Consider the following 27,349-nt stretch of genomic DNA (forward strand, 5'->3'; position numbering starts at 1 on the left):
TTTAGTTGGAGGCATGGGCGTTTTTTGGAGATGTTAACAAAATTATATTTTTGGACATTTTTGTTAACATTTTGGATTGTTTTAGTTGGAAGCATGGCCATTTTTGGGGATGTTAATACAATTATATTTTTGGGCATTTTTGTTAATATTCTAATGGTTTCATGTAATAACATTTTAAATATTTCATTCAGTATTTGGACCTTCTTTTTGAACATTGATTATGTATTTGAATGGAATATCGAATACATTTTAGCCTTTTTAGTAGTAAGTGTTAAATTAATATTTAATGCTTTTGATTATTGAAATTGTATAGGAACTACATTTCGTTCCATAACAAAAATAGGGAAAAGGGAGAAAATGATACTAGTTATTGTGATAAATTTTTTTTGTTGCTAAAAGCATCGTCATTAAGACTATATTACTATTACCAACAAATTTTAGGGAATATTTTTTTTCATCCCTAAATACTTTTGGGGAACGAATATATTTTGTCATTTATTGATGTCTAGTGATAATTGTCAACAACTTTCTCTCATTCCTTATGTTACTTAGGGATGACTTTATTTCATTGTTGAAACTTTTACTATTTTTAGGGACAACTTCTTTTTTATCACAAAAAAAAATGTAAAGCCATAAGAATATTTAGGGATGAAACTATTTCGTTCTACATTTTCACAATGAATTTCATTATTCATCCCTAAAAACATTGAGTGACGCCCTTTTAGGAACAAGCTTGTGACGAAAATTTTTCATTACCGAAAGTCTTTAGCGACGAATTTATGACTTCTAGGGATAAATTTTTTCGTCACCAAAAATAATTTTTCTTGTAGTGCATGGAACGATTCAAAGTTCTATTATTGCAACCAATATTATCTCATTAGATGCGATGTGATAGTCATGTAGAAGGGAGGGCTAAAAAATGCATACATGCTAAAGAAATGTTTAATCACATGGCACAATTCTGTACGATAGGGAAACAGATAACAATAGAGGCACTTTTGGATTCAATAGGGAAGAAAAAACATCTAGCTCATTCTATATATATATATATATTGCTTATTAAAACAATATTTCACTGAGGGCCACACTCTAAGCCACTAGTGACAAGAAAAAAAATCACGATTAAACAACCACATAAAGATGTAACATAACATAGGTAAATGGATTAAACTTTCTTCATTTGAGATCACTATGTCATTTCCAGATTGTTCACCAAAGGACTCCCATGATTCAGAAGTGAGTTGGCCTTGACATTTAGATTTTCTCCTTACTTAGCCTGAAATCTCAAGACATTAGCATCGATCAGATCTTGTATCATGTGCTTCAATATGATGTAGTTCTAAGTGGAATGTTCTGGGGAATTCATGTGGAACTTGCAAGTTACATTAGGGTTATGCCACTTTGCGGGAGAACTAGGCTTTGGGGAGACAAGGATAATTTTGTCTTGAGTAACCAACTCTTGATATAACTCAGGTTACGATAAAGGTAGGACACTAAATTCTCTTTTTGATTTGGTGGTCTTAGAGGTGTCCTGAGAGGCCCTATATTGCAGTTAAAGCCCCCTGAAAAGACTTAAGCCTCTCTTAAGCCCATTAATTACTGTAAAAGACTCCTCGATCAACATTAGGCATCTACAATGTGGATGACATATTGATTGTTGGTCATAATGCTAAGAAAATAGCTAAACCAAAGTTAGAATTGAATAAGTTGTTTGCAATGAAGGACTTAGAGTCAACAAAGCAAATTCTTGGCATGAGAATATCTTGGGACAAAAAGAACAAGATGCTTTGGCTTTCTTATGAAAGGTATACTGAAAATGTGTTGGAAAGATTCAACAAGAGTAATATGAAGCCAATGAGTTCTCCATTTACACGTCATTTCATGTTAAGATCGAAATAGTATCCCATAAGCGATGAAGATAAAGTGTACATAGAAAAAGTTCCTTCTACTTCTGTTGTTAGTAATTTGATGAACACCATGGTATATACAAGGTTGGATATAGCTTATATAGTTGTTGTGGTAAGTTGATTTCTTTCTAATATAGGTAAACATCATTGGGAGGCAAGGAAATGCATACTTTCAATATATCTCTAAGGGAATATATCTCTATCACTAAAGCTTCAAAAGAGCTCCTATGGATGTGGAAAAAAAAAAGTTTCTAAGGGAGTTAGGCATCAAGCAAATATATATATATATATATATATATGTGTGTGTGTGTGTGTGTGTGTGTGTGTGTGTGTGTGTGTGTGTGTGTGTGTTGTATTGTAACATCTAGAGTGCAATTCCTCCTAACAAGAACTTGACATTTCATTTAAGGTTGAAGTATATTGAGATGAGGTATCATTAGTTCAAGATACACTCGAATGAAGTTGCTACAACATGAGAAAATTGACACAGATAAATATAAGGCTAACAAGAAGGCAAAGGCGTTATCTCTGAAAGAGCTTGAGTTTTGTAGGGTGGCTACAGGTCTTCAAGACCTTTTCCAATGAATCAGGAGAAGGATATTGTTGGGTTGTCCCTTACATGATTATTAAGAAGAGGCGCATTTTTGTATCATATATATAAGGGAGTAGCGTTGTGCGTGTGTGTGTGTGTGTGTGATGAAAGACAAAGAAAATAAATCAAAGGGGGTTGGTGGCAAAGACAAGAAAAGGAGAAGTGAAACAAGAAAACCAAATTTGGTGCTTAATTAGACAACAAAACAAACTCCGATTAACTTGAAATTTCAAGTGTGCAATCAAGACAATAAGGGCTTCGACTTGATTAGCTATGATCGCGGTATTCTTCTTCAAATTTTCGTTTTTTAGTGAGACAATCCCTTGTTGATCTCTAATTCTTGTTTGTGAGATTAGCTCCTGAGTAAGACTATTCATGATTTACTATCATTGCCATTGTCATTGAGAGCTCTTGTAGAGCTTGTGGACTCTTATATATTTCTCTTATCTAGTAAATTTGACCTAGACTAGAGGTCTTGTGGCTTTTCCTTGATTTAAGGTTTTCCAAGCAAGTCATTCGTGTCTCGTTTTTGGGAATTTTATTATTTTACTTTATTTACCAGTTATTTGTTGATTTATTTGGTGATTTAATTGTTGTGTTGTAAGGTTAAACTCTAAAATTGGAATTTAATAACTATATCTCTAGCCCATTGCTCTATTTTATTTGTGTAAAGTGGGAAGATTGTGCAAGTATTTTTATGCAGGTTTAGTGTGGAGACCCAAATCAGAAAAATAAGGAAATTAGATAAGAAAAGGAAAAAGGGGATTTCAGCATGCTTCATCGACGAAGTCCATGTTCTCGTCGACGAAAGCCCTTCTGAGGTTCGTCGCCGAAATTCAGAGCATCGTCAACCAAGAGATCCAGAACGTCCAAAAAATATCAGGCTTAGGGTTCATCGACGAGGCCCTTCTTTCGTCAACGAACGGCCTTATGTGGTTCGTCAACGAAGGCATCATTTCGTTGACGAATTTAACCAGGTCAAGGGGTTTATAAATATATTTTCAATTGCTTTATTGTTAAGAAATCAATATATATATATATATATATATATATCCTTCTACAACCTGCGCCCACACTCTCTTTCTCTCTTGATCTTTCACCGTTCCTTGCCCGTTTCAACGATCGGAAGTTACCACGAGGATTAGGGAGCGCATATCTACAAGTCAAGCGAAGTGGATTCTTGATTTCGGGAAAAAGCTAGGGTCCGATTTTCAAGCATCTCGGGTGTTTTTCAAGAAATAGGTAAGGGGATTATATTATGTCAACTATGTTTATGAGTTCTAACGGAATGAAATGTTAAAATGATTTGTAGATAAACAGTTATGGCTTTTCTAGGGTTTCCAGGCCTAGGGTTTGGTTAACTGACTTTATTTTCAAAACCATCCATTTAAATTTAAGTATGATATTTTTAAATTATAGGATTGGTCTTTCTGAATGTTTTCATCAGCTAGAAAGTTGTTATTTCAAACTATAGTCGTATTTTAAAACCAACCAAATACGGTAGAGTTGATTATCTCCATTTTTCATGTATTTAGCTATATATATATATATATATATGTATAAATATTTAGTAAAATAACAACCTGGGGATATTCATACCCCAGTTTTAGCAGTAGTATTTATGTTCTTAAGCAGATGAGTTATGTATGAGCTACCAGATTGTGTGGCATGAGTATAGTTTTTAATTGGCATTAAATGAGCAGGTCTTTTGTAATACTGAAATGTAACGATTATAAGCCGAGATATGAGATATGATGGCTATATGCCAAGAGATGAGATATGACGGTTGAATGCCGAGTTTATTAAATGCCAATTTTTACCAAGCAAGTTATGATAGATATGATATGTCAGTTTTTACCAAGTCAGTATCTAGCAGATGTTTTCACAGAATTATCTACAGATTATGTTATATTACAGTTTTATGAAATAAATGATGATTACAGTTTTATATGATGTAAATTGTCATATATGATAGTAGAGCCATGTTATGATGATCTCATGGTAAAAGTACAGTGTCGTTGCTATATGTATGTAGGGGTGCAACCACACGTCTTAGATAGAGTGTGGATGGGAAAGGCGATTGGTGACAAGGGTAAAGTACTCCCCAAGGAAAAAATTTCGAGACCCTTTCCGACGGAGTAATTCCGGATGACTCGGCCTTCGGGTGGCCTTCGGGTATAGATTGAGTAGGCACCATCATACTTCTTTATGTTTGACCTAGCATTAGTCGGTCGGCTATTTGCTAGGTCCAGCCTCCAAGCCGCACAACCCGTCATAGGGGGAAAAATGTCGCACGTGTATATGATGGCGTGACGACGTTAGTCCTACAAATCAAGTTATATCTTCTAGGCATATATGGGCACATTTACTATAGAAAAGACTATATTGAGCCAGCAGTGTGTATTTTTAGATTTACAGAGAAATACAGATTTCAAAATGTCAATTAAATGTATTTAAATGTTAGCAGTATATGTACACACGAAATCTCATGCTAGTCACACACTGATAATAATATAATCCGTCTTATTGAGAGGTGTCTCACCCTAACTTACAAATGTTGTTTCAAGTCCTCCGAGGGATCGAGTTTAGCACACTGCCAGGTTGGTTGTTGATCGTCAGTTGTTTTGTCAAAGCCGATGAGTCATAGATGGTAGCTATGTTCTTTTTGGGGATTGTAATAGTAGATTATGTTTTAAGTTTTGTATATATGTATATGGGAAACAATTAGAGACTTTGGTAGGTATTAGAAGATGTATGTTTTCTGCTTTGTATGTTTATGCATTTTAGTATGGAACACCATTTTTCCCTTGTTTGAGCGGGTTGTATATGTATGGTATCAGAAAAATGTATGTTATGTATGTTTAGTAGCACTCTGGGCCCACCTAGAGGGTCAGGGCGCTACAGTTGGTATCAGAACTAATGAGGTTCGTAGGTCTTGTAGACTTGGTTAGATGAGGTTAAAAGATCTTACCAGAGTATAGGAGTCAGAATAGGACAAGGATAGGAATGGGTATGATAAGACTTTCGAGTTTTGTTTCGCAAGCCTGGAGACAGAAATCCATTGGCAGACTTTTGTGTTTTTCTAGATCAATCGACCGGTTCAGAAAATCACGGCAATCCATTGATGGTTGAAATTAGGATAGCTTCCCAAGATGGGGGTGAATTGGAATTTTAAAAATTTTATTTTAATTCATTTTAAGAATACTTAACTTCTCTTATTGTTTAACCAATCTTTGACTTGTTTGTTTAATTTTTCAAACACACAATAACTTGGTTTCTTTTATACAATCAAAGACACGACTAATTAAACATTCAATCTTCAACCACACTATCCAGACCAATCAAACACAATTGGAAAGCAAAACAACCAAGTCAAGATTAAGATAACTGCATCACTATTTAGATTGATGAAAGCATTCAAGATATAGTACTTTTGGAATATAAACACATTCCAATAAATATCGAACTTTAAACAATTTAACTTTCAGTATTTGTTTGGTTTTCAGCCTTGTAGTGAATTTGAATCAAACCATATATTAATGAATTTGCTTCTTCAATATGATGTTCAATATAAAATCCAATCACTCTTTCCAAATATTTAGAATTCAAATAAACTCTTGGTAAATTTATCTTTGGGTGTTTAACCAAGTAACGTACTCCCGTATGGTTTTCGCGAAGTAAGGTTTAACCAACGTATTCCCTTTCGATTTCCGCAATCCCAAATCAAAATTAAACCTTAAGTTTATTTAACTTCCAAATTACGTAGTTTGTATGTTTATCAATTAAACTATCCACGCAATTGTATATGTACTGAAAGTAAAGAGAAAGGGAAAGAGAGAGGAACACAAGATTTTACGAGGTTCAGCTTCAACACAGCCTACGTCCTCACCTTTGGCAAACCACCAAAGGGTTCCACTATCACAGTTCCTTTACCGAGCGGAACAAAACCTTTACACACTCCTTCAGTAGGCTAAAGCCCGCCTCTCCAAACGATGTCCCCTCGTTCGGTCACTCCTTAATTAGGCTAGAGCCCGCCTCTCTAAGCAATATCCCCTTGCTTAGGCAATGATCCGAACACCTTGAACCATCCAAGAACTACAAAAGATACAACCAATAGATGTGTACAAAGAGTGTTCACACAAAGAGTTGATTAGTACAATTTACAAACTAGTATACTTCAAAGTAAATAACAATATGGAATTTTAACTTGAAGCTCAAGGAAGTATATCACCGATTAATTCTTTCAATGATTGAAAGATTTAGAATTTGAAGCGCAATTTCGGTGGAAGAAGATCAGCAAAATCTCAGTTAAATTCGTGCACAAGCTATGAGCAAGAGAGCCTTTCAATGAGGAGAGCACTTGAGAGAGTTTGATGACTGATTTTGATTCTTGGTTCTTTATTTCAATGACCTTTGAGGCTTATTTATAGACTTTAAAAAGTATGTTACTTGATCCCTAAGTGACTTTGAGTATCCCCCAAGTTTTCATAACATTTAGATTTAAAAAACTAATTTTTAGAATTTTCCCATTTGAGGCCAAATTTTAAATTTATGTAGGGTCAGTTGGCTGACCAGACGGCTGGGAGGTTGTTTATGTAGGATCAGCCGACTGGAAATGTGACTAGGTGCTTTCTATCTCCCAAATTTCAGTTCTGTTAACTTGTTAGTCGGCTAACTGAACACGGTTCATTCAGGTTAGCCGACTGACTAGACCAGTTTGCTGTGTTGGTGACAGCTTTGACCCTGCGTCCGTAATTTGATTATAACGTTTTCTATATAGCTCCAAATTTAACGTTCTTGGTGTCAAAAGAAATCTGAGAGAAAACCCTACAACTTTAATGTTGAACACTTTTTAAAATAATGAGTTTTTGATAGATAAAAATGCTCATCAATACAGATATAGAAAAATTAACAAAATTTGGAAAAATCCCACTTAAGTGATTTTCATTCCAAAAACAATTTTAACCTTTTTGAAACAACTTCTAACCTTGTAAAAATATTTTCCAAGTATGTTAAAAGGTATTTAGGTCCAAGTAATTAAGCCTAAGAGCTTCATGCATCCATATTGAATTTACTTGAAGTACTTACATGAAATTTCCTTAAGATTTTAAATACTTCATCTTTTGAAATTTTCATGCATGTTCATGCTTTGAGTTCATCATTTCTTCAAACTTTCAGATCAAGTCCATCCTTTCATAATCATCAAACTTTAATATATCATCCATTCCTTTAAGTATTCTTTAAGCCTCATATGATCATGTTCCTTTGAAATATAAGCTTCAATTTAATCCTTGTGGGTACTTGACTTTGCTTTCACATATGCGAGATCTGAAATATCATCACTCATCAAATATGTTAAGTTTCACTTGTTTGTTAGCATCAAAATAGGATGTTAAGCCTTGTAACGCCAACAATGGTTTTGTTTCCGAGTGAAAGGGGCGAAACTCGAGCTACAATGAGAGTATCAAGTTAGCAGAGTATGTCATTATTAGGGATGTTAAGTCATTAAGATGAGTCTTATAGTATTGTAGTTGTAGCATATATGTAAAGTACTAAGATTCTAAACAATTTTCTCAATTGTCTCTTCAGGATGAAGTCTAGGGATAATACTGCGAACACTAGTGGCAGTAGTAGTGAGGGAGCCGCCCATGAGGGTGGCAGTGACTCTATAGTAGCGTTTCGGGACTTTGCTCAGTAGTTTATGGCAGAGGTTACGCGGAATGCTAGGAGGCAAGACCGTCCCATGGCTGAGTTGGGAAGTTCTATTGATCAGTTTACCCTACTGAAGCCTCCTACCTTCGCAAGGAGTACAGACCCAATCCAAGCAGAGAATTGGATTCAGGAGATGGAGAAGATCTTGGTTGTTCTATATTGCATAGATGAGCAGAAGGTGCTTTATATGGAATTCAAGTTAACTGGAGAAGCTGAGAGATGGTGGGAGTCAGTGAAGCTGCTTGAGGCACAGAGATTAGTGCTAGTGGCGATGACTTGGAGCCGTTTTAGAAAGGTGTTCTTTGAGCATTACTTTTCGGCCTCTGTCAGGAACGCGAAGATGGAGAAGTTTATGATCCTCACTCAAGGGTAGCTGACGGTGCAACAATACACTTCTAGATTCATGGAGTTATCGCGCTTTGCTCCATTTATAGTATCAAATGAGGCAAGGAAAGCTTGGAAGTTTAATTATGTTTGATATGCATGGCTTCGATATCATTTGGGGATGGACTGGCTTGCAGCCAATTATGTCAACATCAATTACCACAGAAGAGAGGTAGTATTCAAGACTCCCGAGGAGCAGGAATTCAAGTTTATAGGGTCATGTGTGCGTTCTGCACCACGTATCCTTTTAGCTATTTAGGATAGAAGGTTACTACTAGAGGGATGCCGAGGGTATCTGGCGTTTGTGAAAGAAATTCCAAGAGAAGAACTTAAGCTAGAGGAGATTCCCGTGGTAAGTGAGTTCCCAGATGTGTTTCCAAAGGACTTGCCGAGATTGCTACCTGATCGTGAGGTGGAGTTTGCTATAGAGTTGACTCCAGGAACGACACCGATTTCAAAAGCTCCATGTCGTATGGCTCTGATAGAACTGAGGGAATTGAAGGAGCATCTATAGGAGCTATAAGATAAGGGTTACATCCGACCGAGTGTTTCACCCTAGGGAGCACCGGCACTATTTGTGAAGAAAAAGGATGGGTCGATGAGGATGTACATCGACTACAAAAAGATTAACAATGTGACAATGAAGAATAAATACCCATTACCCATAATTGATGATATATTTGACCAGTTACAGGGAACACAGGTCTTCTCTAAGATCGATCTACGATCCGGGTATCATCAACTGAAAGTGAAATCGGAGGACGTATCGATGACTACATTCCGAACTAGGTATGGCCACTATGAATTTCTGGTTATGCCTTTTGGATTGACCAATGCTCCTACAGCATTTATGGACTTTTTGAACAGGGTGTTCCACGAGTATCTAGATCAATTCGTCGTCATTTTCATTGATGACATCCTGGTTTATTTGAGAAGTCCCGAGGAGCATGCAGTTCATTTGAGGTTGGTACTTCAGGTACACAAGGAGAAGAAGTTGTTTGCAAAATTTAAGAAGTGCAAGTTCTGGTTAGAGTAAGTGGCATTCTTGGGGCATATAGTGTCCAGGGAACGGGTATCGGTGGACTCGATAAAGATAGAAGTGGTAGTGAACTGGACGAAACCGAAGAATGTTCAGGAGGTTAAAAGTTTTCTAGGTCTTACAGGATACTATTGACGGTTCGTAGCAAGGTTCTCCAAACTATCAGGTCCATTGACACGACTCACGAGGAAGAACATAAAGTTTGAATGGGCTGATGAGTGCAAGCAGAGTTTTCAGGAACTAGAGCAGCAGCTGGTTACTACTCTAATTCTGACCATTCCGTCAGGGGATGGTGGATTTGTTATTTATAGTGACTCCTCTAAGAAGGGTCTCAGGTGTGTTCTAATGCAATAGGGAAAGGTAATTGCTCATGCTTCTTGTCAACTCAAGGAGTATGCGAAAAACTACCCACCACACGATATGAAATTAGCAGCGGTAATGTATGCATTGAAGATCTGGAGGCACTACCAGTACAGTGAAAGGTGCAAAATTTTTATCGATCATAAAACTCTTAAGTACTTTTTCACCTAGAATGAGCTAAACATGAGGTAGAAGAGATGGTTAGAGCTGATAAAGGACTACGACTATATCATTAGTTACCATCTAGGAAAAGCTAATGTCGTAGCTAATGCTCTGAGTTGGAAGTCAGTAAATGTGTCAGTTTCTGTCATTGTTGTGCACAATCAGATCATAATAGATCTAGAGAGGTTGGGAGTGGAATTGGTGGATGAGGATCCACAAGCGTTCATTGCCAGTTTAGTTATTTAGCCAACCTTATGGGAAAATATCTTAACAGCTCAGAAGGAAGACGTGGAGCTACTAGAGGTTATGGAAGGGGTTTAGGATGGTTTAAAGCTGGATTTCAATATCTCCGATGATGGGGTGTTAAGATTCCATACCAGGATATGTGTACCGAATGACACCGGGATCAAGTGAGTCATTCTAGAGGAGGCACATCGTTCGCTCTACACAGTACATACAGGGAGTACGAAAATGTATAGGGATCTTCAAGATTCTTTCTCGTGGTCTAACACGAAAATAGAGATTGCCTATTTCGTAGAGCAGTGCCTAACATGTTAGCGGGTGAAGGTTGAGCATCAGAGGCCAGCAGGACCATTGCAACCACTTCACATTCCTAAGTGGAAGTGGGAGTACATTTTCATGGATTTTGTCACAGGATTGCCATTAGCACTTCAGAGACAGAATGCGATTTAGGTTGTGGTTGATAGATTGACGAAGATAGCCCATTTCATCCTAATGAAAGTCTGTTATTCCATGGATAAGTTGGTAGAGCCATATGTTCAGGAGATAGTCAGATTGCACGGTGTTCCAGTTTTGATTGTCTCAGATAGAGATCCACGGTTTACTTCCCGGTTCTGGAAGAGTCTTCAGGAAGCCTTGGGATCTCAACTTACATTAAGTACTGCATTTCACCCACAAACCAATGGTTAGTTAAAGAGCACCATCCAAATTCTAGAGGATATATTGAGAGTGTGTGTACTGGATTTTTGAGGTAGTTGAATCAAATATTTGTCATTGGTTCAGTTCGCCTATAATAATATTAATCAGGCCAGTATTGGGATAGCACCTTATAAGACATTGTATGGTCGGAGGTGCCGATCACCATTGTACTGGGATAAGGTTGGTGACCGACACATTTTGGGGCCAGAGTTGGTCCAGCATATCTCAAAGAAGTTCAAGCTCATCAGGGGATGGATTAAAGCAGCTCAAAGTTGGCAGAAGAGTTACGCATATACACGTCGAAGGGAGTTTGAGGTAGGTAATGATGTATTTTTTAGGATCACTCCGATGAATGGAGTGATAAGGTTTGGTAGGAAGGGCTAGTGGTGTAGTGACCTGCTTAAGTTCCAAATTTAAAAAAAAAAAAACCAAAATCACAGAACTCAGCAGGTCATAATCCTCCTGGACCTATAGGTACCAGGGATACATCAGAACATATAATGGAAGCCTAAGTAGCAGGAAACATACAATCATATACATCTCATTATATCATACATCACAATACCAGAGTTACTACAACCACTGTATTTATATACACATAATACACAACCCAAAAGATATCTTAGGGCCATCCACAAAATACATCTGACCCTATCAAAGCACTTACCCTTCTGGAAGGGCGGATCAACAGTACTAGATCAGCGGTGCTTCACCCGCTCTCCTATCAGAGGCTCCTGAAATGTTTATAAAATTCAGGGTAAGACACCTCTCAGTAAGGAAAATAAACTAACACCAGTGTGTAGCAACATGAGCATTTCTGTGATATATATACATAATCATGAACATAACCAATAAAACTGTATGCATATTTTTGGGAAAACAAGTATAATCAAAACATGGCAGAACATAATGGTTTCCATAACATAATTCATCTTATATAAATAATAATACAAAACAAATATCCCTGGAAAGTTAGCTGACTATTGTCATGTATTACCCCCACATGACTGGGTTGTGTGGCCCGAATGCGGGACCTGACAATGGTTGGATAACCACTACCAAGTCAAAAGTACAGTCTATAAGTCTGATGGGTCTGCTAGACCTGATCCGTACACCAGGGGCGCTCACACACTTCTTAAAACCACATCGACCATCCAATCTCACACCATTTCATACAGCAGAGTTAACACAAATATCATGATCATAATGACCATGGACACATAGCAGCAGTATCGTGCAAGTGCTAGCCTAGACAAAGCCAACCAGGTTCTCATATCATATAACATATACTGAAACTGTGATACATGGATATTTCATATCATTAATTATCAAATCAATCATATCATTTTGCATATATATGTATATCATAAAAATCATCAACCCGTATGCCGGTATTTCACATTTTACCATAGCTCAGCCCGTACGCTGGTAAATCATATCCATAGCATAGCCCCTACGCTGCAAAATAATTTCCATAACTCGACTCGTACACCGACAAATCATATCCATAGCACAGCCCGTACACTGGCAAATCATTTCTATAGCTCAGCCCGTACGCCGGCAAATCATATACATAGCACGGCCCGTACGCCGGCAAATCATATCCATGGCGCCGTACGCCAAAAAACATATTAAAATCTCGGCCCGTATGCCGATTTTTCATTATAAAAACTCATATCTTTATTCTCTTCCCAGATAACAGTATTTCATATTAATTTCAACTCATGCCACACGAAACAGGTTTTTCATATATTTAACATACCATCATTTTCAGCAGTATTTCCCAAGTATAAAACATATATAAATATATTTATTTTCCTAAAGTCAAATTCTGTAATAATATACATATTTTTCGTAAAATACTAGTTTAGTTTATCCCCTTACCTGAGTCCTGAAAAGCCCCTAAAACAAACAGCCCTGCATCCGCAGGGTTCTCTGTTCAACACCCTAAAAACGACATTTTCCAGAACTAAATTTTAGTATTACTACGTGTACTACACTTTCTACAACTGTCAAATAACCAAATACTGACTAGAAAGACTTACCCTAGATTTGGGATGGTTTCCAACTCAGCCCCACCGATGATCTGCCTCGGTAAACTTAGAGAGAACTTCACCAGGAGTGTCGTGGTGCCTTCAGATCGTCGAACCGGCAAGAATCCAGCCCGAGATTATAGAGAGAAGGTAGGAGGGGCGTAGAGGAGAGAGAAAGTGTGAGAATTTCTGAGTTTTGTGCATTTAGACGAAGGTTTAGGCTATTTATACTAGGGGATTCGTCGATAAGCCATGTCACCTCGTCGATGAGTCCTTCAGAAAGTTCGTCAATGAACCTGAACCCTCGTCGATGAATTTCAGACTTCCAAAAATCCTCTCTCGGTATCTTCTCTTCGACGAGACGGAACTTCATCAATGAGATCCTGAAGAACCCTCATCAACGAAACCCCTGTGTTCATCGATGAGGCGTGGAAAACTTCTTGGGATTATCCCCTCCAAAAAGCAACGTCGTCAACGAAGTCAGCTGCTTCCTTCTATTCCTATTTCCACTTCCCTTTCTTTTATTATTTAAATACCATTATTCTTTGGGTCGTTACATTCTCCCCTCCTTATGAAATTTTGTCCTCGAAATTTACTATTCATATAACTCATCATCCCTTAAAACAAAGCAGTCTACTTATTTTATTACTTACCCTCACTTATGACGAAGGAATATCGTGATTACCTTCCGAGTCCTAGGAGGTTACATATACAAAAGAAAAATTCTCCCAAAACTAAAATGCTACACTAATTATACCATTACATGTACTTGTAAAAGAAATACTATCTAACTACTTACATTTTACCCGTTTAGACTTCTTGGAATAGGTGTGGATACTTCTGCTTCATCTGCTCATCGAATTCCTAAGAAGCCTCTTCAACTGTATGATTCCTCCACAAAACTTTTACCTAAGGAATCTCCTTGTTACGTAACTCCTGCACTTTCCTATCCAAAATCTGTACTGGTACCTCCTTATACACCAGTGAATCATTGAGCTCTAACTCACCATAATTGATAATATGAGAAGGATCTGGGACGTATTTTGTCAATATAGACACATGGAATACGTCGTGGATCTTGGAAAACATAGGTGGCAAAGCTAGCCTATAGGCAACTGACCCCACTTTATCTAGAATCTCAAATGGACCGATAAACCTAGGACTAAGTTTACCCTTCTTGCCGAACCTCATAACTCCTTTCAACGGAGCTATCTTCAAAAACACACGATTACCCACATCAAATTCCAAATTCTTGCGGCGATTATTAGCATAATTTTTCTGTCGGCTCTGAGCTGCACTGATTCTATCTCTGATAAGTCAAGCTTTATCACATGCTTGCTGTACTAGCTCTAGTCCCACAACTCGCCGCTCACCCATCTCATCCCAAAATAAAGGAGAACGGCATCTTCTACTATATAGAGCCTCAAATGGTGTCATGCCAATACTGGTCTGATAACTATTATTATACGCAAACTCTACCAAAGGCATGAACTAAGTCCAACTACCCCCAAAATCTAATACTCACGCACGGAGCATATCCTCTAATATTTGTATCGTCCTTTCAGTCTGCCCATCTGACTTAGGATGGAACGCTGTGCTAAATGATAACTGATACCCTAGAGCTTCCTGCAAGCTCTTCCAGAAACATGACGTAAAACGCGAGTCTTGATCTGACACAATCGATACTGGAACTCCATGAGAACAAACTATCTCCTGAATGTAGATCTCCGCTAAACGGTTAAGGGAGTAACTGATCTTGATAGGTAAAAGGTGGGTGGTCTTAGTCAAACAGTATGGCATTCTGGCTATGTAACGCCGTTGGCAGCCTGACACGAAGTCTATAGATATATGATCTCACTTCCACTCTGGGATAAATAGCGGCTGCAACTGCCTATTGGCCTCTGGTACTCAGCTTTTACCTGCTGGCACATCAGACACTGGGCTACATACTCAGCTCTCTCTCTTCATACCACTCCACCAATACGACTCTCACAGATCCTTGTACATCTTTGTACTAACGGGATGAACTGTATACAAAGATCTGTGAGTCTCCCCTAAAATAGTCTTTCTAATCTCAGTATTGGCAGGAACGCATAATCTGAAACGGAACCGCAAAGCCCCATCATTTGCAATACTAAATTCCTCCCCCTGACCACTCTATATTCTGTCTATCACCTCTGCTAACTCTGGGTCTTCCTTCTAGGCGGCTTTAATCCTCTCTTGTAGAATAGGCTGCACCATTAAACTGGCAATGTGAGCCTGAGAACCACTTTCAACTAATTCGATGTCGAGTATCTCCAGATCCATCATGATCAGATACTAGATCTCCATAGTTACCAACGTTGATTCCCTGGACTTCCTGCTTAACGCATCAACTACCACGTTTGCTTTTCCTAGGTGATAACTAATGATACAATCAAAATCCTTAATTAGCTTCAACCATCTTCTCTACCTCATATTCAATTCCTTTTGAGTGAAAAAGTACTTCAAACTTTTACGGTTGCAGAAGATCTCACACCGCTCACCATACAAGTAATACCTCCAAATCTTCAAGGCGTGTACTACTACAGCCAATTCAAGATCATGTGTAAGGTAGTTCTTTTCATATTCTTTCAACTGCCTAGAAGCATATGCCACTACCCTGCGATGCTGCATCAATACACAGCCAAGTCCCTTCAAGGACACATCACTATAAATGACATACCCTTCACCCCTTAATAGGATGACCAATACTGGTGTTGTGACTAATCTTTGCTTCAATTTCTAAAAACTCTGCTCACAGCTGTCGTCCCACTCAAATCTGACATTCTTCTTAATTAGTTGTGTTAGAGACCCCGATAATGCCGAGAATCCCTCTACAAAACGACAGTAATACCCATCTAGCCCCAAGAAACTCTTATTCACCTGGACGTTTCTCGGTCTAACCCAATTCACTACGGCCTCAACCTTACTAGAATCCACAGAAATACCATCTCCAGATATAACATGCCCCAAAAACACGACCTTCTCAAGCCAAAATTCACATTTACTGAACTTGGCATATAATTTCTTTTCCCATAGCGTCTGTAGAACCTGCCTTAAGTGTGTCTCATGCTCCTCATAGCTCCTCGAATAGACCACTACATCATCAATAAAAACAACAACGAATTGGTCTAGGTATTGGAGGAAGATTTTGTTCATCAAATCCATAAATATAACAGGAGCATTTGTCAAACCAAACGGCATAACAAGGAACTCGTAATGCCCGTACCTGGTTCTGAAGGCCGTCTTCGAGACGTCTTCTGCTTTCACTTTCACTTAATGATAGTCGGATCTAAGGTCAATCTTCGAATACACCCGTGTACCCTGGAGCTGGTCAAACAAATCATTTATACGGGGTAGAGGATATTTATTCTTGATTGTCACTTTGTTAATCTCCCTATAATCTATACACATTCTCATCGACCCGTCTTTCTTCTTCACGAATAATACTGGAGCTCACCACAGAGATACACTAGGTCATATGAAACCCTTATCAAGCAAATCTTAAAACTGATCTTTCAATTCTGCCAATTCTGCTGGCGTCATTCGATAAGGTACTTTGGAAATCGGCGTTGTACCTGAAAGTAGATCAATAGAGAAATTTACCTCATGATCGAGTGGCAAGCTTGGTAACTCATTTGGAAACACATCAATAAACTCCTTTACTACTGGCGTACTGGCAAGTTTCAATTCATTCTCTGACATCTCCTTCACAACTGCCACAAACCCTTGACAACCACTCGGCAGTAGTCTCCTGGCCTAGATAGTTGAAACTAGCTGAGGCAGGGATTACACCTGCGACCCTATGAACTTATATTCCACTCGTTCCAGAGGTCTGAATATCACTTCTCGTGTTCGACAATCTATGTTGGCAAAATTATATGTTAGCCAATCCATGCCAAATATAACATCAAACCCGTGCATGTCCAGCACTATCAGATCAACAAACAAAATTTTCCTTTGAATATCAACTGAACAATCCCGGAGCACCTGACTACATCTCACTACAGATCCAGTTGGTGTAGACACTAACAATTCAACATCTAATGGTTGTGTTTCAGCCCCACATAATTTAACACACCCTGAAGACACGAATGAGTGTGTAGCTCCTGAATCAAACAATGCAATAACTTTAAAAGAAAGCATAATAACCATACCTGTCACCACGTCAACTGCCGTCTCAGCCTCACCCGGTGTCAGAGTAAATACTCTAGCTGAAGCCATTTTCCTCTGCTGGCCCCCACGTGGCGCCTAATAACCTCCATGGTATGGTCTGGGAGCTGGAACTACTTCTGGTGGGGTAGGGCATTCTTGCACCATGTGTCCTGGTCTACCGCAGCGATAGCAGACCACACCACCAGCTCGACACTCTCCCTAGTGCCTCCTACCACAAGTCTGATAGACTAGAGGACCCTGCACTGCTTGAACCTCGCGACCTCCAGTCTTCTATCTTCGTCCTCTACCATGGTTTCCTCTCCTCCACTGACTCGATCTATGACCCTACTAAAAACCTATAGATGCAGATCTCTTCCTCTGTCCTTGCTCGTCTGCATCCAGCCGCTCACCAATCTCTGCCAAGGCTGCCCTATCGACTAACTTAGCAAAGTTCTAGATCCGCAGCACCACTACTTGCTTGAATATACTCTGCCTCAAGTCTCTCTCAAATTGCCTTGTCTTCTTCACTTCATTAGGAACAATATACGGGGCGAAATGAGAGAGTTCGATGAAATGCGCCACATACTACTGGACAGATAGCTGTCCCTGCTTCACACTTAGGAACTCTTCTACTTTAGCCTCCCTGACAGTAGCTAGAAAATATCTATCAAAGAACAATTCTTTAAACTGGTCCCATGTCAGGGCTATCTGAGTCGCCCTCTGCTGCTCCAACAGTCTCACCACAGTCCACCACCTCTCGGCCTCTTCTGTCAGTCTATAGGTGGTGAAGATGACCTTCTGTTCTTCCGTACACTGTAGCACCGCCAAAACTTTCTCAGTCTCCTGCATCCAGTTCTTTACAACTACAGGATCGACTCCCCCTGAAAAAGCCGGAGGATTCATCTTCGTAAACTTCTCGATAGTGCACCCATGGCCTGCCGGCTGACTACCCTGCTCCTTGGAGCTCCTAGCGATCTCAACCATAACTGCTGAGCCACGCTATGTAATACCGCGTCAGGGTTAGTCCCGCCTGCACCTGATGGCCCTACTCCATCACTGCCACTTGCATGGGCACTACTTCCTCCTGTATCCATCTTGAAAAATAACAAATGTAACTTAGAAATCCTATCCTCATAATTTACCCACCTAACCTCACCACTTATCTTAACATTTCCAACTTATTCCTAACCCCAGTCCTACATTCTAGGAACACAACCTGACAATAGCTTACTATGATTTTCTGGAAATCATCACCTAAGGAAAAACATAGAAATTACCACGGAAGTCCTGCCTCTAGTCTGTAGAACAAAATCTTAAATCATTTCCTATACTCTAGTCTAAAGTCTACAGAACCTAACAACCTAGACTCTGATACCAAACTGTAGCGACCTGCTTACTTTCAATATTTTTAAAAAAAAAAAACCAAAATCACAGAACTCAGCAGATCATAATCCACCTAGACCCGTGGGTACCAAGGATACATCAGAACATATAACGGAAGCCTAAGCAGTAGGAAACATACAATCATATACATCTCATTATACCATACATCACAATACCAGAGTTACTATAACCATTGTATTTATATACACACAGTACACAACCCAAAAGATATCTTAGGGTCATCCCAAAAAATACATCCGACCCTATCAAAACACTTACACTTCTGGAAAGGCGGATCAACAGTACTAGATCAACGGTGCTTTACCCGCTCTCCTATCATGGGCTCCTGAAATGTTTATGAAATTCGGGGTGAGACACCTCTCAGTACGAGAAATAAACTAACACTAATGTGTGGCAACATGAGCATTTCTGTGATATATATATACATAATCATGAACATAACCAATAAAACGGTATGCATATTTCTGGGAAAACAAGTATAATCAAAACATGGCAAAACATAATGGTTTCCATAACATAATTCATCTCATATAAATAATAATATAAAACAAACATCCCTAGAAGGTTAGATGGCTATTGTCATGTATTACCCCCACATGACTGGGTTGTGTGGCCCGAAGGCGGGACCTGACAATGGTTGGACGACCACTACCAAGTCAAAAGTACAGTCTGTAAGTCTAATGGGTCTGCCAAACCTGATCCGTACACCAGGAGCACTTACACACTTCTTAAAACCACATTGACCATCCGATCTCGCACCATTCCGTACAGCAGAGTTAACACAAATATCATGATCATAATGACCATGGATACATAGCAGCGGTATCGTGCAAGTGCTAGCTCAGATCAAGCCAACTAGGTTCTGATATCATATAACATATACTAAAACTGTGATACATAGATATTTCATATCATTAATTATCAAATCAATCATATCATTTTGCATATATACGTATATCATAAAAACCATCGGCCCGTACACTAGTATTTCATATTTTACCATAGCTCGGCCTGTACGCCGATAAATCATATCCATAGCACAGCCCGTACACCGGCAAATCATTTCCATAGCTTGACCCGTATGCCGGTAAATCATATCCATAGCACAGCTCGTACACTAGCAAATCATTTCCATAGCTCGGCTCGTACGCTGGCAAATCATATACATAGCACTGCCCGTACACCGAAAAATTATATCCATAGCACGGCCCATATGCCGGCAAACATATAAAAATCTCGGCCCATATGCCGGTTTTCCATTATACAAACTCATATCTTTATCCTATTTCTAGAAAACAGAATTTCATATTAATTTCAACTCATGCCACACGAAACAGGTTTTTCATATATTTAACATACTATCATTTTCAGTAGTATTTCCCAAGTATAAAACATATATAAATATATTTATTTTCCTAAAGTCAAATTCTGTAATAATATACATATTTTTCATAAAATACTAGCTTAGTTTATTCCCTTACCTCAGTCCTGAAAAGCCCCTAAAACAAACAACCCCGCACTCGCAAGGTTCTCCGTTCAACACTCTGAAAATGACATTTCCCTAAACTGAAGTTCAGTATTACTATGCGTACTACACTTTCTACAATTTTCAAATAACCAAATACTGAGTAGAAAGTCTTACCCTGGATTTGGGATGGTTTCCAACTCAGCCCCACCGACGATCTGCCCTGGTAAACTTGGAGAGAACTTCGCTAGGAGCATCGTGGTGGCTTCAGATTGTTGAATCGGCGAGAATCCTGCCCAAGATCGTAGAGAGAAGGTAGGAGGGGCGTAGAGGAGAGAGTGAGCGTGAGAATTTCTGAGTATTGTGTTTTTAGACGAAGTTTTGGGCTATTTATACTAAAGGATTCGTCGATGAGCCACGTCACCTCGTCGACATCGACAAGTCCTTCAGAAAGTTCATCAACGAACCTGAACCCTCGTCGACGAATTTCAGACTTCCAAAAATCCTCTCTCGGTATCTTCTCGTCGACGAGATGAAACTTCGTCGACGAGATCCTGAAGAACCCTCATCGACGAAACCCCTGTGTTTGTCGACAAAGCCTAGAAAACTTCTTGGGATTATCCCATCCAAAATGCAATGTCGCATTCGTCGATGAAGTCGGCTGCCTCCTTCTGTTCCTGTTTCCATTTCCCTTTCTTTTATTATTTAAATACCATTATTCTTCAGGTCATTACAAGCTGAACCCAAGGTACATTGGACCATTCAAAATTCTGGAGAGAGTCGGTTTGATGGCGTACAGGATTGAATTACCTCCCGCATTGTCTAAGATTCACGATGTGTTCCATGTGTCCATGCTTAGGAGGTATATTCCAGATCCTTCGCACGTGATCACTTACGAGTCATTGAAGCTCGAGGACACATTAGCACATGAGGAGATACTAGTTCAGATCTTAGTCTATAGAGCAGGAACTACGTACGAAGAGGATTCTTCTAGTAAAGGTATTGTGGCGTCATCACGTAGTAGAGGAGGTTTCATGGGAGTTAGAGTCAGAGATACGATAGAAGTACCCACGGTTATTTAGAGACGCTCAGAGCTAGACAGATCAGTAAGTAAATGGTATGTATGTATTATAATTAGAGTTAGTTTGTTATGATTTAGAGTATGTTTGGTCTTCGGGAGAGTTGTGTTTGGATATTATAATCTCCTGAGACATTATGTGTAACCACAGTATTCCTCCGCCATAAGTGAGGGCAGGTAATAAATTTGGGACTGGGCTACTATGTGAGTGGTCGCTGGCTCTTCCTAGAGTTAGAGTAGTGATGGTTTAGTTGATGTGATAAAGAGCAGTTAGCAAATTTCAAGGACGAAATTTTATAAGGAGAGGAGATTGTAGAGATCTGAATCAAGAAAAAAAGGAAACTAGATAAGAAAAGGAAAAAGGAGATTTCAGTAGGCTTCGTCGACGAAGTCCATGTTCTCGTCAACAAAGGCCCTTCTGAGGTTCGTCGCTGAAATTCAGAGCAACATCAACGAAGAGATCCAAAATGTCTGAAAAATATCAGGCTTATGGTTCGTTGACGAGGCCCTTCTTTCATTGACAACAACCTTATGTGGTTTATCGACAAAGGCGTCATTTCGTCAATGAATTTGACCAAGTCAAGGGATCTATAAATAGATTTTCAATTGCTTCATTGTTAAGAAATCAAAATATCACTCTCTCTCTCTCTCTCTCTCTCTCTCTCTCTCTCTCTCTCTCTCTCTCTCTCTCTCTCTCTCTCTCTCTCTCTCTCTCTCTCAAACTTGCGCCCACACTCTCTCACTCTTTGATCTTTCACCGTTCGTTGCCCGTTTCAACGATCAGAAGTTACCATGAGGATCGGGGAGCAAATATCTTAGTAGAGTGGATTCTTGATTTCGAAAAAAGTTAGGGTTCGATTTTCGAGCGTCTCAGGTGTTTTTTAGGAAATATATAAGGGGATTATATTATGTAAATTATATTTATGAGTTCTAAGGGAATAAAATGTTAAAACAGTTTTTAGATAAATAGTTACGGCTTTTCTAGGGTTTTTGGGCCTAGGGTTCGGTTAACCGACTTTATTTTCAAAAACCAACCGTTTAAATTTAAGTATGGTATTTTTAAAGTATAGTATTGGTCTTTCTGAATGTTTTCACCGATTGGAAAGTTGTTATTTAAAACTATAGTCTTATTTCAAAACTAACTAAAGATGGTAGGTTTGATTATCTCCATTTTTCTCGTATTTAGGTATGTATCTATATTTAGTAAAATAATGACCTGGAGATATGCATACCCCAGTTTTAGCAGCAGTATTTATGTTCTCAAGAAAATGAGTTATGTATGAGTTACTAGATGAAAATTGTGTGGCATGAGTATAGTTTTTAATTGGCATTAAATGAGCAGGTTTTATGTAATACTGAAATGTAACAGCTATAAGCCGAGATATAAGATATGATGGCTATATGCCAAGAGATGAGATATGACAGCTGGATGCCAAGTTTATGAAATTTTGATTTTTACTGAGCCAATTATGACAGATATGATACATCGGTTTTTACTGAGTCAGTATGTAGCAGATGTTTTCATAGAATTATGTACATATTATGTTACATTACAGTTTTATGAAATAAATGATGATTACATTTTTTTATGACATAAATTGTCATATATGATAGTAAAGCCCTGTTATGATGATCTCATGGTAAAAGTACGGTACCATAGCTATATGTATGTAGGGATGCAACCACACGTCTCAGATAGAGTGTGGATGGGAAAGGCGATTGGTGACCTGGGTAAAGTACTCCCTAAGGAAAAAATTCCGAGACTCCGTTCAACGGAGTAATTCCGAATGACTCAGCCTTCGGGCGGCCTTCGGGTACAGATTGAGTAGGCACCATCGTACTACTTTATGTTTAACTTAGCATTAGTCGGCCGGCTATTTACTAGGCCCAGCCTCCGGGCCGCACAACCCGTTATAGGGGGAAGCTTGTTGCACGTGTATGTGATGGTGTGACAACGCTAGTCCTACAGACCAAGTTGTATCTTCTAGGCATATATGGGCACATTTATTATAGAAAGGGCTATATTGAGCCAGTAGTATGTATTTTTAGATTTACAAAGTGATACAGATTTTAAAATATCAATTAAATGTATTTAAATGTTAGCAGTGTACACACGAAATCTCATGCTAGCCACACACTAATAATAATAAAATCCGTTTTATTAAGAGGTGTCTCACCCTAGCATACAAATGTTGTTTCAGGTCCTCCGAGGGATCGAGTTTAGCGTACTACTGAGTTGATTGTTGATCGTCGGTTGTTTTGTCAGATCCGGTGAGTCATAGACGGGAGCTACGTTCTTTTTGGGGATTGTAATAGTAGATTATGTTTTAGGTTATGTATGGATGCATATGGGAAATAGTTAGAAACTCTAGCAGGTATTAGAAGATGTATGTTTTCCGCTGTGTATGTTTATGCAGTTCAATATGGAACACCCGTTTTTCCCTTGTTTGGGCAGGTTGTATATGTATGGTATCAAAGAAATGTACGTTATGTATGTTTAGTGGTATTCTGGGCCCACCTAAAGGGTCGGGGCGCTACATTTAGTTACTCTATTTTTTTTTTCCTATCTAAGTTTCATACTCTCATATGAAAAGTATATATATATATATATATGAAAAAATCAAAAATAAAGTGGCACTTTTGTAATTATTTAAAATTTTTAAACTGAAAAATAGTACTTCCACAAGCAAATAATAACAAACCTGTTTCCTGTTCATTTATTTCATATAAATGGTGTGAAATGAAAAATTAGGTAATTTTTTTGAAATTTTTTTAAAAATTTAAAAAAAAAACCAAATATTATTTTCTTCAACTGTATGGGTATATCTAATTGTGAGTTTAAATATTAACATAATATCTTTGATTAGTAACTTTCAAATCGAATACATCCATGAATCATTCCTCACAACTCTCTCTGCCAACAAATTTCATTTAACCTTGAATACAACAAACAAACCCAGCACACATGCCCACTGTGAGCCCAATCTTACTTTGAAATCTAGCCTACTGCCAACCCTAACCCAAGTCGAACCCTAAATCACTAAACCTGTGTCCATTATTTAAACCCAAACACAAATTCACCAACCCAAACAAAACTTAAATCCTACCACAACTCTACGACCTAGAAAAAACCAAAGCCTAAGCATTCCAACAAACCCAAACGTGGACCCCTGCCGTGGGTCCAACTCCACTCTCCTAAAACAAGGAGATTTAAAGCTATTAATTTTATTCTTAACCAAGCACAAGGATCACTACCTTTAGGTAATACAAATTTTATTCACGGATTATTATTCCTTGGCTACAAGTCTTAGTAAGAACCTTGATTGGCCGCTACTTGAGAGAATAATGCTTGAGCAATATCAATTAGGAATTTACAAATATATATATAAATTTTGACTGCATAATTTCGAAAGGCATCTTCGACTGGAGTTTGGGAGTTTAGTTACATATTGAGAAGTTTAAGTGATCTTATAAGAGACCCATCAACATCCTGATTTTCCCTTTTAGTATTCCTTTTAGCAAATTGGCAATGAAAAATATCCTTAATGTTGATGCAAAATTCGAAGTGAAGAACTTTTTATCCTTTGTCTCTTTGGAGGAGCAACCATCGGTTGGCTAGAATGTTGCTTTTTTTTTCCTTGCAATGTGTCATTGAAGCCTATACCTCTTCTTATACAAATGTCAACTCATTGTCATTATCAACAATAAATTTTGTACCTATAGTTGATATTGAATTATAATAAGCTTAAGCAAGCCAAATAGAATGAGCTTCAAGTCTATCATAAAGTGAACTCTATTATATGATTTCACTAGCTAAAAGCCATTAACATATAGGATTTGTTGCCCCCCAAGACGATGGTGGTGTGATTAAATGCATCTAAATCATCAAAATCAATGTCAATCTTTATGTCCTTAAAATTTTTAGAATGAGCTTCTTAAGGAGGAAGCGCTTGTGGACAAGGTAGTTGACAATTAGGTGCCACTTACAATAGTTTGGGTTGTTTGCCTTTTCATTTCTTCAAATCTCTTATTTTTCGGATGCTTAATCAATTTGCTTTTGACCAATCGCTCTACCACAATATGTCCAACTCAAGAAACAAATACTATTTGTTGCTCCTTTAAGCTAATGTGTAATCATCTTTCGATTAATGTTAATTGGTTGCTTCTGCTTCTTTAAGCTAATGCATAGTCATCTCTCACTAGATTAATGATAATTGGGTGCATTTTCTTCCCTTTTTTTCCCAAATATTTTGATAGGAGTAATACTCAAAACCATCATGTCTTTGATTGAGATTTTTACTACTTCATTGTCCTTCTTTACTTCGTTTCTTTCTTTTGTATGGTCAACCGCACAAGTGATTAGTTTATTAGGGCTTCTTGCTAAGTTTCATGTCATGTGCACATGTCATCGACTCTTGGAATTTGCATGGTCTAATCCTTTTCAAGATATAAAACAATCCTCAATACATGGTTAGAATGCATATTTCCAAAGTATAAACTTCTAAATTAAGCCTACCCTTCATAGTCAAGATGTAAGGTGTGGCACCTATTGATATGGTCTATAATGGCTTTATCCTTCCTTTGTTAGGTGTGCATTGACTTTGTCAAGTTAATGTTGTCGCATTTGCTACAAAAGTAGCTAAGGAATTCTTTTTCCAGCTACTTCCAACTATTAACAGATTCTAAATCTAAATCTATGTACTAGTCAATTACATTGTCATTATAAGTGTTGACAGTGTCAATATGCTTTGTAGATGGATTCAAATCCATGAGAGATCTTTTGGAAGGATCATTGTCTTGGGGTGAAAAAAAAAAGGCTCATTTTTATGGCTCTCAATTGTTGAACAAAAAATGAGGCAATGATTCTTATCAAAAGTTTCTAAGACCTTATTATCTTTGGTTAGATTGATGATTCAAAACAAGGCGACCTGCTCTTCACTAAAGTTAGCATTGAAAGAGACTTAATATTTTTGCCTCTGATTACCTTGGTTTTCCTTTCCATTTCTATAGTACTGTCCTAAGGTGGTGATGCCATCCATTGTGGTAGGCATTACATTTACTAGTGAAGGGATATTTGAGTGGAAGAGATCTCCTCCCCAAGGCTTACAAGCAAGAGTAGTATTTATATTATAAATTGGCATTTTTCTTAGGCTCAAAGTGTTCCAAGACCAATGATGCTTTTAGATCCAAATTTGTTAAGAAGTTTGTAGGTCAAGGGCACCTCAATTTTCTACAAATTACTAGGCCCTTAAAGTTAGTGTTGTTTGGTAAAGATATTACATCTAGAAGCACAAAGGTTGAGATGAGTTCTTATTGGCATGACTTTTTATGGAAGTCATTAGATCTAAGTATGCAAAGTGGAAACTTTATGAAAAGGAAAAACATATAAGAGGCAAAGATATCCTACCAGGCATTCCTAATTCCACTTTGTAACCACAACAATTATTACATAAAAATAAGATAAGAAATTGGGAATATACATTCATATATTATTTACAACAAGAACAAATCTTCTATTGGATCTCCTAAGAGGCTTTGCCAAATTGAGGACCTGGAGAGCACGTTTTAAATAATCCAATGGTAGATCTTCTAGATAATGAATTTGATGAACACTAAAAAAATGAATTCATGTTCTTCATGGGCACAAGATTGAACACAATGGATTAATGTTTAAATGAAGATAGGATCATGAAAGAAGGCAAAACATTGTCATTTTTCATTCACTTGTTGATCTTCGTTGATTGTAGCCATAATCCTAGTTTTAGAGAGTCCCCAAAAAATTAGTGGAGGCTATTGTTATTCTCTAATATTTGAATTTGTGTGTCTATGCCCCTTTTAAAAGGCCAATAGGACCTTTTATAGTGAAAAAACTTGGCTTATGTGAAATTCTAAAAGGCATGATATATTAACATATCTCTAGACAACTTTTATTAGTTTAGCTCATGTTCTATTTTATGTGTTTCCTTAATGAAGTTCCACACAACTTTTATCAAATTGGAAATTTAAAATAACTAGACAAACAACTTTTTTATTCCAAACCATCAAATTGTTATCAAACATTAGCGTTCCATGATAGGATCCCATCCTTGAGGGCAATC

General features: G+C 38.0%; 1 protein-coding gene across 1 annotated transcript in view; it reads right to left on the bottom strand.

Moving 5' to 3' along the window:
• Positions 1–11,623: 11,623 nt before the first annotated feature.
• LOC131153195 (isoprenylcysteine alpha-carbonyl methylesterase ICME-like) overlaps positions 11,624–27,349 on the bottom strand; it is a 50,203-nt gene continuing 34,477 nt past the window's right edge. The window contains exons 13-14 of the transcript XR_009136185.1: positions 18,967–19,033; positions 11,624–11,829 (exon numbers count right to left, since the gene is read on the bottom strand). The gene's annotated coding sequence lies outside the window, so the exon portion shown is untranslated. The remainder of the gene's footprint in view (positions 11,830–18,966; positions 19,034–27,349) is intronic.

Source organism: Malania oleifera, chromosome 4, assembly GCF_029873635.1.
Source record: "Malania oleifera isolate guangnan ecotype guangnan chromosome 4, ASM2987363v1, whole genome shotgun sequence".
Lineage (NCBI taxonomy): Eukaryota > Viridiplantae > Streptophyta > Magnoliopsida > Santalales > Ximeniaceae > Malania > Malania oleifera.